This window comes from Carettochelys insculpta, chromosome 3 (assembly GCF_033958435.1).
Source record: "Carettochelys insculpta isolate YL-2023 chromosome 3, ASM3395843v1, whole genome shotgun sequence".
In the NCBI taxonomy this organism is placed as follows: Eukaryota; Metazoa; Chordata; order Testudines; family Carettochelyidae; genus Carettochelys; species Carettochelys insculpta.
The window spans coordinates 153,560,805-153,572,994 of NC_134139.1; positions in this window are offsets into that span (position 1 = coordinate 153,560,805).

The window sequence follows — 12,190 nt, forward strand, 5'->3', positions numbered from 1 at the left end:
AACTTCAGAGACTGCCCCACCTTCTGCTGTTGTGGGAGGCCATCCCAAAGAGATAGGGCTGGAAATGAGACTGAGACTGAGCCCCTCTGGTGGTGACCTGGTAATCCCTAGGATGTCTGGTCAGACCTTTCATAGGCAGATTGGCTGAGTATGGGACTAGTGGCAGGAACAGAAGATTTCCCAGTTTCCCAGCTGTGACCCATGGCTGTCACTTCCTTTGCAGGCTCTGCACAAGGGCTTTTCTGACCTCAGGCCATGCTGGGAAACCTGTTGGCAGAGTCCCCAGACACAGGCAGACTCCAATACATCGTGCAGGTGAGAGGATGGTCAGGAGGAGCAGGGCCCAGTTTTACCTTAGAATGGGTGTGGGGAACCACAGAGGAGAGACTGCAAATTTGTTTTCCAGTCAGCGTTCCTACCCTGCATCCCAGGAGGTCATCCTTGGTCAGGGCAGTCAGGGCAGTGCAATGATGGTCACTTCCTCCTCCAAGGACAAGGAAGGAGATGAAAATCCAAGTCAGGTCCCTGACTAGCTTTGGAAGTGGGAGCCTCAAACCCTGCACCCACTGCACAATCTTCCCCTGCCCTCAGACTCCTTCCTAGTGACCCAGCAGAGCCCGAAGGGAATCAGATCGTCTCTTCTACCAGTACGCAGTCACTCCCTACCTCTGACCAAGCACGTTTGAGCAGTGACAGGTAAGGATGCTGTCTTCATGCGGATGAGCTGTGTATGACTCAGGAGTTCAGAAAGGGCAGGACCAGCCCAGACACTGAACATTGTCCCCCATCTAGAGAGACAAAGACACATGGTGACAACCCCCATGAGGCAGGTGTTCACCCCTAAGCACAATGTGTCAGCCTCAGGAATGGCAGGGGTGTGGTGGTGGAGCCTTGATCGCTATTCTGGTGGGCCAGTGCCAGAAGAAGCTGAGGGACTAGCTGTAGCTCCCCTCCCCCAGTGTCTCTAGCAGAGGGACCTGGGGGAGAAAGTCTCCTGGCCCCGGGGAGATTGGGAGATGGGAGGAGAATGCTGAGGGGGCCCCCTCTCCTTCTCTTCCACCAGAAATCACTACTAGGGAACTTAGTGGCTTCCACTCCAATCCCCCATTTTATGGGGGGACCCAGACCCCTTCTACCTCCATTGAGGAGGTGGAGGGGGACAGACATGATATGCACAAAGCCATTCACATGAACCGGGGGAGGGGGGGATGCAGACCCTTTCTTTTGTGGGGACTTTGGACTGTTCATTGTGTTGCACTCTGTGAATCTGGAACTCAGTTGATGAACCAGACAGAGAGTCAAAGCGTCAGATTCCCATCACTCAGTCTGGTTGATCCCATGCCACCCCTTAACACCACAGGAGCTGATACACAGGAGGCAGCCCACAGGATCCTGTGTCTTCTACACCAGACAGGGGAGGAGCCAGGCCCAGGAACAGCCAACATGGGCAATGTATGTTCTGTCAGAGGGAAACCTGGAGACTCTGCAGGCTTTGTTGCAGAAGAACCTGTTGAAATCTCATGACCAGTGTGGCAGGGTCAGGACGGAGGGCCCCCTCAGAGGGAGCCCAAACAAGCAGAAGGGCCTGCCGAGCACCACCAGGGCAATCACCGGCAGCTGGGCAGGAGATGGCTCAGCCTAGCTGGGGCCAGCTAACTCCAATGCAGGCCTAATAAGAGGCCTTTAAAATCCCTTCACAGGGGGAAGGGTGAGGAGAGCATGAGAGGTGAGTGGAGAGAGGCAAGTGGAGGGAGGTGAAGAGACCAGAGTAGTGAGAGAGAGCAGGTTGGAAAGGAGCAGAGGAAAGGGGCAGGAAAACCAGAAACCGCAGAGGGAAAGTGAGGAGCTGCAGCAGATTGAAAGGGGGACTTGTTACAGCTGCAGCCCGGAGAAGGTACCGGGGGAATTGTCTGGGGAAGTGGCCCAGGGTGAAGAGCTGCTGAACGAAGGGCTAAGGGAGTCAGCCCTTCCCAGTAGCAGTCGCATAGGGTCCCTCAGCCAGAACCTGGCATGAGTGAGTGGGTCCAGGGGACTGAATAGAGGCCAGAGGTCCAGGAATAGGACTGACGTTGACACACATGGGCTATGTCTACACTAGCACACTATGTCGAAGTAGCCTATTTTGAAGTAAGAACATCGAAATAGGCTACTTTGACATGTATCTTCTACACATCCTTCAGGGATCAATCAATGTCCGTCTACACATCCTTCAGGGATCAATCAATGTCCATCAATGTCCATCTACACATCCTTCGGGGATCAATCAACACATCCATCAATGTCGAAGTAGCAACGGAGAATGTCAAAAGGAGCCACCCCAGAAGGAAATGCAGAGCGTCCACACATGCAAGCACTCTCCATTGAAATAAGGGGCCAGCAAAGCCTGCGGACGGGTTCACAGGCTGGACTAGCCCTTCTGGGGCAAGAGCAAGCTGCTCCCTTAAAGGGCCCCTCCCAGACACACTCAGACTTCACAGCACAAGGTCCACAGAGCTGACAACCAGTTGTAGACCCTGTGCACACGGCATGGACCCCCAGCTGCAGCAGAAGCAGCAGCAGCAGCCAGAAGCCCTGGGCTAAGGGCTGCTGCATGCGGTGACCATAGAGCCCCGCAGGGGCTGGACAGAACATCTCTCAAACCCTCAGCTGATGGCCACCATGGAGGACCCCACTATTTTGAAGTAGCAGGACGCGGATTGTCTACACATGCCCTACTTTGAATGCTGAACGTCGAAGTAGGGTGCTATTCCCATCTTCGGATAGGAATAGCCATTTTGACATCTCGCCTCCTAACGTCGATTTCAATGTTGAAATAGTGCACGGCGCGTGTAGACACAACGCATGCTATTCTGATGTTGTGCCAGCTACTTCAAAGTAGCTGGCTAGTGTAGACGCACCCATGGTGTCAGGAGTGGGAAGTAAGTGCTGTGAGGTTTCACAGAGACTCCAAAGTCAACTATCTGGGCCTCTCTTAAAGGAGAAGTACCCATGAGGATGTGATAGAGGCACTCCTGTGGGCCATGGAGATGAACCAGCTGCTGGTGAATCAGACTGCACAGGACCACGCTACCCTGCAGGAAGTCGTGGAGCAAGTGAAGGCCCTGGGTCTCCAGATGTCAAATCAGGACAGGGCCTGGTCAGTATGTGCTAGCTGTTACTTACAGAAGATGACTGGGGATGATGACGTGGAGCCCTACCTGTTTGCCTTTGAGAGAACCACTGTACAGGAGACCTGGCCCCAGGCACAGTGCGCCAGTATTTTAGCTCCATTTTTGAGCGGGGAAGCCCAGAAGGCATATTTCGATATGGCAGAAGAAGAAGCTTCCGACTGCCTCCAGCTAAAGGCAGAAATCCTAGCATGGGCAGGTGTCAAGGCAGCTGTGAGGGCCCAAAGGTTCCACAAGTGGAAATACTGGGAGGACAAACCCCCCTGAACCTAGCTGTTTGACCTAATCCACCTGGCCTGGAAGTGGTTGCAGCCAGAGGTCCACAGTGCAGAGAAGGTCGTTGAGGTAGTAATCCTAGACAGACATCTCAGAGGACTGTCACCTGACCTATGGGAGTGGGTTGGGCAGAATGACCCTGCTACCTTTGATGGGCTGGTGGCCCTTGTGGAGAGATGCTTGATGGCCAAGGAACTGTTTTGACCCTCCAAGGAAAGGGTATGGCGGAGCAAGAAGCCCAGCCTCATTCCCAGGACCTATGTTCCTGAAGCCCCAGAACAGGCATGGGTGGAGAAAAAGGGGGCAGGGGAACAGCTTGAGGGTATGAGGAAACTTTGGAGGAAGGTAGGGAGGGCCAGAGGGCCAGGCCCAGCAGCCCAAAGAAAAGGTGGATGCCCCACACAAGGTATAGGTGTTACTCCTGTGAGGAACTGGGGCACATAGCCACACAATGCCCTAATCAGGAAGAGCCCATGCAGTGTGGCGTGGGGTACCTGCAAGATGCCTGCGCCCTGATTCACCTTGCCAGTGTTTCAACAGCCTCCCATCAGTACACCTGCCTGGTGAAGAAGAATGGGATAGAAACAACCACATTGGGAGATTCTGGGAGTGCAGTCACTTTGGCATCGGGGGATGTTAGTGGGACAAGACCAACTGACCTGGGCCAAGTGCACAGGCATTGCTTGTGTTCACGAGGATGTTAATATTACCTGGCCATCCTGGTAAAAATAGAGGTCCAAGGTAGTGTCACCAATGTAACTGCAGGGGTGGTTCCCAGACTCCCCTATCCTGTGGCCATAGGATGGGACTTCCCTGGGTGCGTGATGGGGCCGAAGTGGGTAGATTGGTCCCAATCTTTTGCAGATTTTCCCAGGACCTGTTCTCGGTGCCAGGAAAGGCCCGAAAGATGAGGTGGGAAAGAAGGGCCGTCAAGAGGCTGGGAACTAGGATATTGGGCCACAATCTGAAACACGTGCTGTTGGGGGGCAAGCCCATTCGACAACCAGGGAAGTAGGTGAGCCAGAGGTGGGGCCTAGTTCATTGGAGAGGGGGACAAAGTGGGATCCCTGCCCTTGAACATGGGGGCCTCTCCTGGGAAATGTTTGGTCAGGATCAGGACAATGACTTGGTGTTCCAAAAGGTCCATAAGGAAGTGGCTGAGGTTAATGGGACCCCTGTGGAGGGAAGAAGCAAAGGCACGGGTCCTTATTATGTAATTAAGGGGGACTTGTTATACAGAGTAGCCCGGATACAGGACGAAGAGGTAGAACAACTCTTGGTACCTCAGACGCACTGGAGGATGGTCATGGAGCTGGCCCACAGCCACTTGTTTGGGGGACATCTGGGTGTGGACAAGACCCTAGATCACATTTTGCAGAGATTCTTTTGGCCAGGCATCTATATGGAAGTCCGGAAACATTGTCCTTCCTGTCCTGAATGTTAGTTACATGGGCCCTGACCGCACCTGAGGGCCCTGTTGGTGCCCCCACCGGTCATCAAAGTCCCCTTTGAGAGGGTTGCCATGGACATAGTTGGGCCACTAGACAAGTCTGCATGGGGTCACCAGAGCATCCTAGTTGTTGTGGACTATGCCACCAGGTAACTTGGAGGCTATGCTACTGTGCAATACCCTGTCCAAAACAATAGCGAAGGAGCTGATCCAGATTTTCTAGAGGGTGGGGAGACCCCAGGAAATCTTAACTGATCAGGGGACCCACTTCCTGTCCAAGCTCATGAAGGATTTATGTACCCTGCTCCATATACACACCTTGAGGATGCCAATCTATCACCCCCAGACTGATGGCCTCTTCGAGCAATTTAATAGAACTCTGAAAAATATGATAAGGAAAGTTGAGAGCCAGGATGGCAAGGAGTGGGATATGCTGCTGCCATTTCTCATGTTTGCTGTAAGGGAGGTCCCTCAAGCTTCTACTGGGTTTTCCCCATTTGAGCTCTTTTACGGGCGTAACCTTCAGCAAATTCTGGATGGTGCCAAAGAGGCCTGGGAGGATTAGCCCATCCTGGGAAGGAACATCATTGACCATGGTCTCCAGATAAGACCAGATTGTGAGAGCCACCCCAATAGTGCGGGAGCATTTAGAGAAGGCACAGAAAGCCCAGCAAGCCCACAACAATGGTCAAGCAGCACCTTGGAAATTCCAGGTGGGAGACTGGTTGATGGTATTAGTGCCAATGGCTGAGAGTAAACTCCTCACCAGGTGGCAGGGGCCATACAAGGTGATACAAGGTGTTGGCAAGGTGGACTACAAGGTTCACCAGCCTGACCAGTGGAAGCCAGAGTAGATATATCATGTCAACTTGCTAAAACCATGGTGGGATGGAGAAGTGCAGCTGGTTGTTCTTTGGGCACCAGCCCCAGAGGGGGACCCCCCAGAAGCAGGTGGGAATATTTCCCGAGTTGACCCCAGACCAATGCATGGAAGTAGCTGACATGATAGAGAGGAACCATGATGCGTTTTCAGCTAAACCCGGACGAACAACAGAGGTGCACCATGACATCGTCATTGATCCAGGAATTAAAGTGAATGTCAAGCCCTACCAGATACCCGAGGTGAAGAGAGGGGAGATCCAAATGGAGGTTAAGAAAATGCTGGAGCTTGGAGTTATCGAAGAGTCATACAGCCAGAGGGCTAGTCCTATCATACTGGCACTCAAGGCCGATGGAAGCATATGATTCTGCAGTGACTTCCAAATGCTGAATGAGTTGTCCAAGTTTGATGCCTATCCCATGCCATGTGCAGATGAACTGATTGACCGACTGGGAAAGGCCGAATTTCTGCCCACCCTTGATTTGACCAAGGGCTACTGGCAGATCCCTCTGACCCCGGGGGCCAAAGAGAAGATGGCCTTCTTGACCCCGATGGACTCTTCCAGTATACCATCCTTCCCTTTGGCCTGTATGGCGTGCCCGCAACATTCCAAAGGCTTATGGACAAGCAACTATGTCCACACGCCAAGTACACAGCTGCCTACTTAGATGTCGTTGTCCACAGTCTGGATTGGGGGACACACCTTGAGAAGGTAGAAGCTGTGCTGGAGACCCTGAGGAAAGTTGGCCTTACGGCAAATCCCACTGAGAGTGTGATCGTGCTAGCTGAGGCCACATACCTTGGATATGTTGTAGGAAGGGGCATGGTAAGGCCTCAACTTAATAAAGTAGAGGCAATACAAAATTGGCCTCATCCATCCAGAAAGAAGCAGGTCAGAGCCTTCTTAGGACTGGCTGGGTAGTACTGCTGGTTCATTCACCACTTTGCTTCCAGGGCATACCCGTTGAGTGACCTGACCAAAGCCTGTGGCCCTGACATTATAATATGGACCCTGGCAGCCGAGGAAGCTTTTATAGACCTGAGAACTGTCCTCTGCAGTGACCCCATCCTCATTGTCCCTGGTTTTAAGAAGGAATTTATCCTACAAACTGATGCCTCAGAAGTCAGGCAAAGGGCAGTATTGTCACAGATGGTTGGGGAGAAGGAGCATCCAGTTCTATACCTTAGCAGAAAGCTCCTGCCATGTGAACAAAGATATGCCATCATGGAGAGAGAATACCTCACAGTGAAATGGGCCATGGAGGGCCTATGTTATTACCTCGTGGGGTGGAAGTTCACCCTGGTCACTGATCATGCACCCCTACAATGGATGCACCGCAACAAAGACAAAAACGCAAGGGTCACTAGATGGTTCCAGTCCCTGCAGCCCTTCAATTTCAAGGTGCAACAGGGATCTGGAAGCCAAAATGGAAATGCAGATGGCTTGTTGAGAGTGCACCGTTGCCCAGTCCAAGTATCCCAACCCCAGGGTGCTGAGGAGGGGTGGAGGTGTGTGGGAAATGTGTGGCAGGGCCTGGGTGGAGAGTCCCCTCAGAGGGAGCCCAAACAAGCAGAAGGGCCTGCGGAGCACCACCTGGCGAATCACCGGCAGCTGGGTGGGAGATGGCTCAGCCTAGCTGGGGCCAGCTGACTCCAATGCGAGCCTAATAAGAGGCCTTTAAAATCCCTTCACAGTGGGAAGGGCGGGGAGAGTGTGAGAGGTGAGTGGAGAGAGGTGAGGAGACCACAGTAGTGACAGAGAGCAGGTTGGAAAGGAGCAGAAGAAAGGAACAGGACAACCAGAAACCACAGAGGGAGAGTGAGGAGCTTCAGTGGATTGAGAGGGGGACTTGTTACAGCTGCAGCCTGGAGAAGGTACCCGGGGGAATTGTCTGGGGAAGTGGCCCAGGGAGAAGAGCTGCTGAACCAAGGGCTAAGGGAGTCAGCCTTTCCCACTCGCAGTCACATAGGGTCCCTCGGCCAGAACCTGGCACAAGTGGGTGGGGGCAGGGTTCCCCCCGCAGACCTCCTCTCAGCCCAGCGAGGCAACTGGGCCCTTAAGTGGGTCCAGTGGACTGAATAGAGGCCACAGGCCCAGGAATAAGACTGACTTGTTCACACCAGGAACAGACTGACAACAATGGGCCAGAATGTGGAAATTTAAACCCAGTGAGAGGGTTTGTTGCCACCAACCATGAAGTCAAATCTGCTGGCCAAGTGACAAGGGTCATCAAAGGTTATAAATGGGACAAAAGCAGCCGATGCTGAAATCCACCATCCAGGGAAGGGAAGAGAAGCAAGACAGAGGCTGTACCACATGGACTGATAGAAGACTTGAAAAGACCAAGAGAGCTTCTCATGCTTTTCTCACTAGAACCTGAGCTTGGGCTGTTAGTCCCCCTTAGTCCATGATGCTGGATTGGGAAGATACAGGAAATACAACAAACTGAAGAACTCCCATTGGTGTTTGTAGCAGGGCCAGACCATTCTGATGGTGACTACCATGCAGCGCAGACCACTAGAGGGGAAAAAGGTCCCTGAGACTAAATGAGTGGGACCCTACCAAATTCACAGCTGTGTAAAATGGGTGAATTTTGCCCTGCACTTTGAAATCTTTCTCCATGCTGCAGGGACGCTGGGGTCCCCGCTGCTAGTCTGGCCAGAATGGGGAGGGACAGGAGTTGTCCTCCCACTGTATGACCACTCTTGGTGGAGAGATCAGAGCCACCTTGAGACGCAGTGCAAAAATTAGTGTGGAACCTACTCTAGCCCCAGTGGTGCCGACAGCCACTGTGGACCCAGAGACAACATGGGAGGGGGTCCTGGATCTGAAGTGGCAGAATCAAGAGTGAAAGGGGCAGGATCAAGGGCAGTCAGCCCGCATTGCCCTCCCCCACCACCATTCCTTTACAGCTGAGGGAGCACTTGAGCAGCACTACCACAGCATTTCAAAGGGGCCCAGAGGCAATTGCCCCCTTTCCTCCCATCCCTTCAGTGGGCCTGTCTAGCCCTACCCTAAAGGCAGCACAGAAGTGAAGGTGGCATTCTTGGGACCCCTCCCCACAACAACTTTGCAAACAATACTCCCCGCTCCCACACAATCCCATTTTGAATTATGACCCTCATGGTTAGAACACTGTGAAATGTTACATATCAACCCCTAAAGTTGTGAAAATGGCCAGTTAGTACAACCTCTGGTTCTGGAATAGCCCAGAATGAAGGGTGAATTTGGTAGGGCCCTATCTGTGGTTGATTCTGTGGAAGTTATGGGAAATGGTCTGCAAGAAACTTTTGGTCCTGTTGGACTTCAGGGTCATTGGGGAATCCTCAAGTGCAGTGTTTCAACCAGCTGGGACTCCCAACTCAAAAGAGAGCCACAAGATGAGTGTAGTCAGGTCATGAGTAGGGTCATTATCCATCCAAGTTTTCCCCGACATGACCTCTTCTTTGGTCCTCAGACCTTCCTCTGGGCAGATTTTGGAAATACTAAAACATCTTTTTGACTTTTCCTGGCCTTCCAAGCTGGGTGGCTGGAGAGCAGCAGCCACAGTCTGGGCACCCAGTTTGGATGGCAGCCCCAGTGCCAGCAGCAGCACAGCAGGAAGGGTGTCATGGTAAGGTATTTTCACCCTTCAGAATCAGCAGTGCAGTTGGGTGGCACTGCCTTTGGATCTTGGGGGGCAGCAGAGAAGTGGCTGCCGGCAAGTCACCCAATTCAGAAGTCAGTGCCAGCACTAGCCACAGCACAGAAGGGAGGCTGGAATGATATGCTCTTGCCTCCCTCCCTTCTGCACTGCTGCTGGTGGTGGGGCTGCTTCTGAGCCACAGAGAATTGACCACTGTTGAGGTGCCCAGCTCAGGGCAGCACCACCGCCAGCAGCAGCACAGGAGGAGGAGTGGTATGTTATGGTATTGCTACATCCCTCTCTGGCACTGCTGGCAGTGGCACTGACTTGCATGCTGGGTGTTCAGCTGTGTCCTTATTGGGTTTTAAGATGAATGAGCATTGTTGCAACCACTGTCCTAGGTTTGCACCAAATCCTTTGCCAAGTGGGCCAAGTGAAGTGTCTATTGAAAGCTCGTGATTTGCTGAATCTGTTTGTTAGTATCATTTTTATACGTGGAGTTATAAGTATTGGTTCTGTGTTTATATCTGAAAGTTTAGTTTCTGGCAGAGAATCAGTACTTGACAGAAAAAAGGCCTTATTGGATTCCAATCAACCTCTGAGTAATCTGGCTGTAAGGTGTAACCTAGTGGAGATGCAATGGTAGATTGCCTAAAAGGGCATGCACAGGTGACCTGCTCACATTACAGGCTCCATCTCAGATGTGCTTCCACACAGGGAGGAACAACGGAATTCGCCCAACATGGGGCAAGAGTATAAGGTCATCAGGTTCCTCCATCTTTATCTTCAATCCAGCTGACCACTTCAGGAGCATCTCTGCTATACACCGAGCTCAGAAGGATTACCGACCCATCCTAACAAAGGACATACTCCAGAGATCTGCTCCACCTTCACTGCAAGCTGCATCAAGAACTTTGTGATTGATGTGTGTAATTTGGTTGCTTTAACAATTTTACTTTCACCCTATTATTTCTTTCTTTATATTAATAAACCTTTGGATTCTAGATTCTAAAGGGTTGGCACAGAGTAGTAAGATCTGAGGTATATAGTGACCTGGGAATGTGTCTGGTCCTTTGGGACTGGAAGAACCTGTTGTATTTGAGATTGGTTTTCATAATCTCTGTTCTGTGTAAGGAGGGTATTGGCTGCAGCACAATGGAAGCTGGAGTGTCTGAGGGAATTGTTTGTGTGACTTCTTGCTGGCCAGTGTGGCAACAGAAGTGGTTTTTTTTTGTGAATGGTTTGGTGTGCCTTGTAGGGGGAGGACCTCCAGTCTTGGGCAGTAAGTAGCCCTGTTTTAAGCAATTTGCACTGATTTGTCCCTCTCTGCAGTGCCTGGAAAAAAGTCCAATATTACAGTGGTGTAGTCAGTCCACAGAACCAGGTCAAATGAACCTTGAATCAGGACCCTATGCTATTTTAAATTTGAATTTTGGGTTTGAGACTTTTGTTGGTTAAAGAGCAGCTGCAAAGTGCCTGTAATAGTATGAGGGCCTTAGTAAAAAAGCTCTGGAAGTTTTGTGCTATGAAAGTGGAAGTACCTTTGGAAACAGAGCTAATAATCAAAACTGAGATCTTTGTCAGTGGCCAGAGATGCTGTGGAAGAAATCAGAGAGAAGGAAACAGTGAAGAAAGTGGATTTTCTTCATGAAAAGAACTTGCAGAGCTTTTTTATCTTTTTTAGAAGAAAAGCAGAGAATGCTGAATTGGAGAGAGAAGCTGCTAAAAAGAAACAATAGATTAACAGTAAAATTGTTAAAGCAAGCAAATTACACACCCTAATCACAAAAATCTTGATGCAGGCTTGCAGAAGAGGTAGAATATAGGTTGCATCTCTCATCTTGCACCCTCAGGACCTGACTGGAGCTGAACAAGAGAACGTGCTAGACCACAGGAGGTCAATATTGTCTAGCACATTACCAACACTTCCACTGCTTAATGGGCTCTTAGAAGACATTTAGGGGTAAATTCCAACTAAACAACACAGACCACTGACAGCCAGGACTGGTGGCTGTAAACAAACTTTATGGGACCACGGAAAACTCGACCACAACCATGATAAGCGCTCATCCAGCTAACTAAAATCATGCTGGATTACAGATGTTGCTGGATGAGAGAATGTTGAATTAGACAGGTTCAACTTGTACTTCCTTTATTAGAATGGTTCAGCTATCCTTCTGGGCTCGATTCATAGCAGAGATGCTCCTGAAGTGATGAGCTGGACTGAAGATGATGGGGGAGATCTCAGGGTCCTTCTATACCCTTGGCTATGTGGAGGGAATTCCACTGTTCGTCCCTGGTTGGAAGCAAGTCTGAGACAGAGCCTGTCACATGAGCAGGTCACCTGTCTATGTCCTTTCAGGCAATCTGCCACTGCCTCACTGCTGGGTTACACCTTACAGACCATTCCTCAGATGTTAATTGGAATCTGATAAGACCCTTTCTCTATTAAATATTATTTCACTTCACTAGGAACACTTTCACAATCATAGAATTCTAGGGCTGGAAGATACCAGGACGTCACTGAATCCAACATCCTGCTCAAAGCAGGACCAGCCCTAAGTCAAGTTGTGACTTAAAGGTTTTTAAGTACAGAAATTCCACCACCCTTCTAGGTAACCCATTCCAATGCTTCACTACTCTCCCAGTGTAATAGCTTTTCCTAATATCCAACCTACAACTCACGCTCTGTAACTTGACACCTGTGTTCCTTGTTCTGTCATCAGTCACTACTGAGAACAGCTTGTCTCCATCCTCTGTAGAGGCCCCCTTCAGGAAGTTGGAGGGTGCT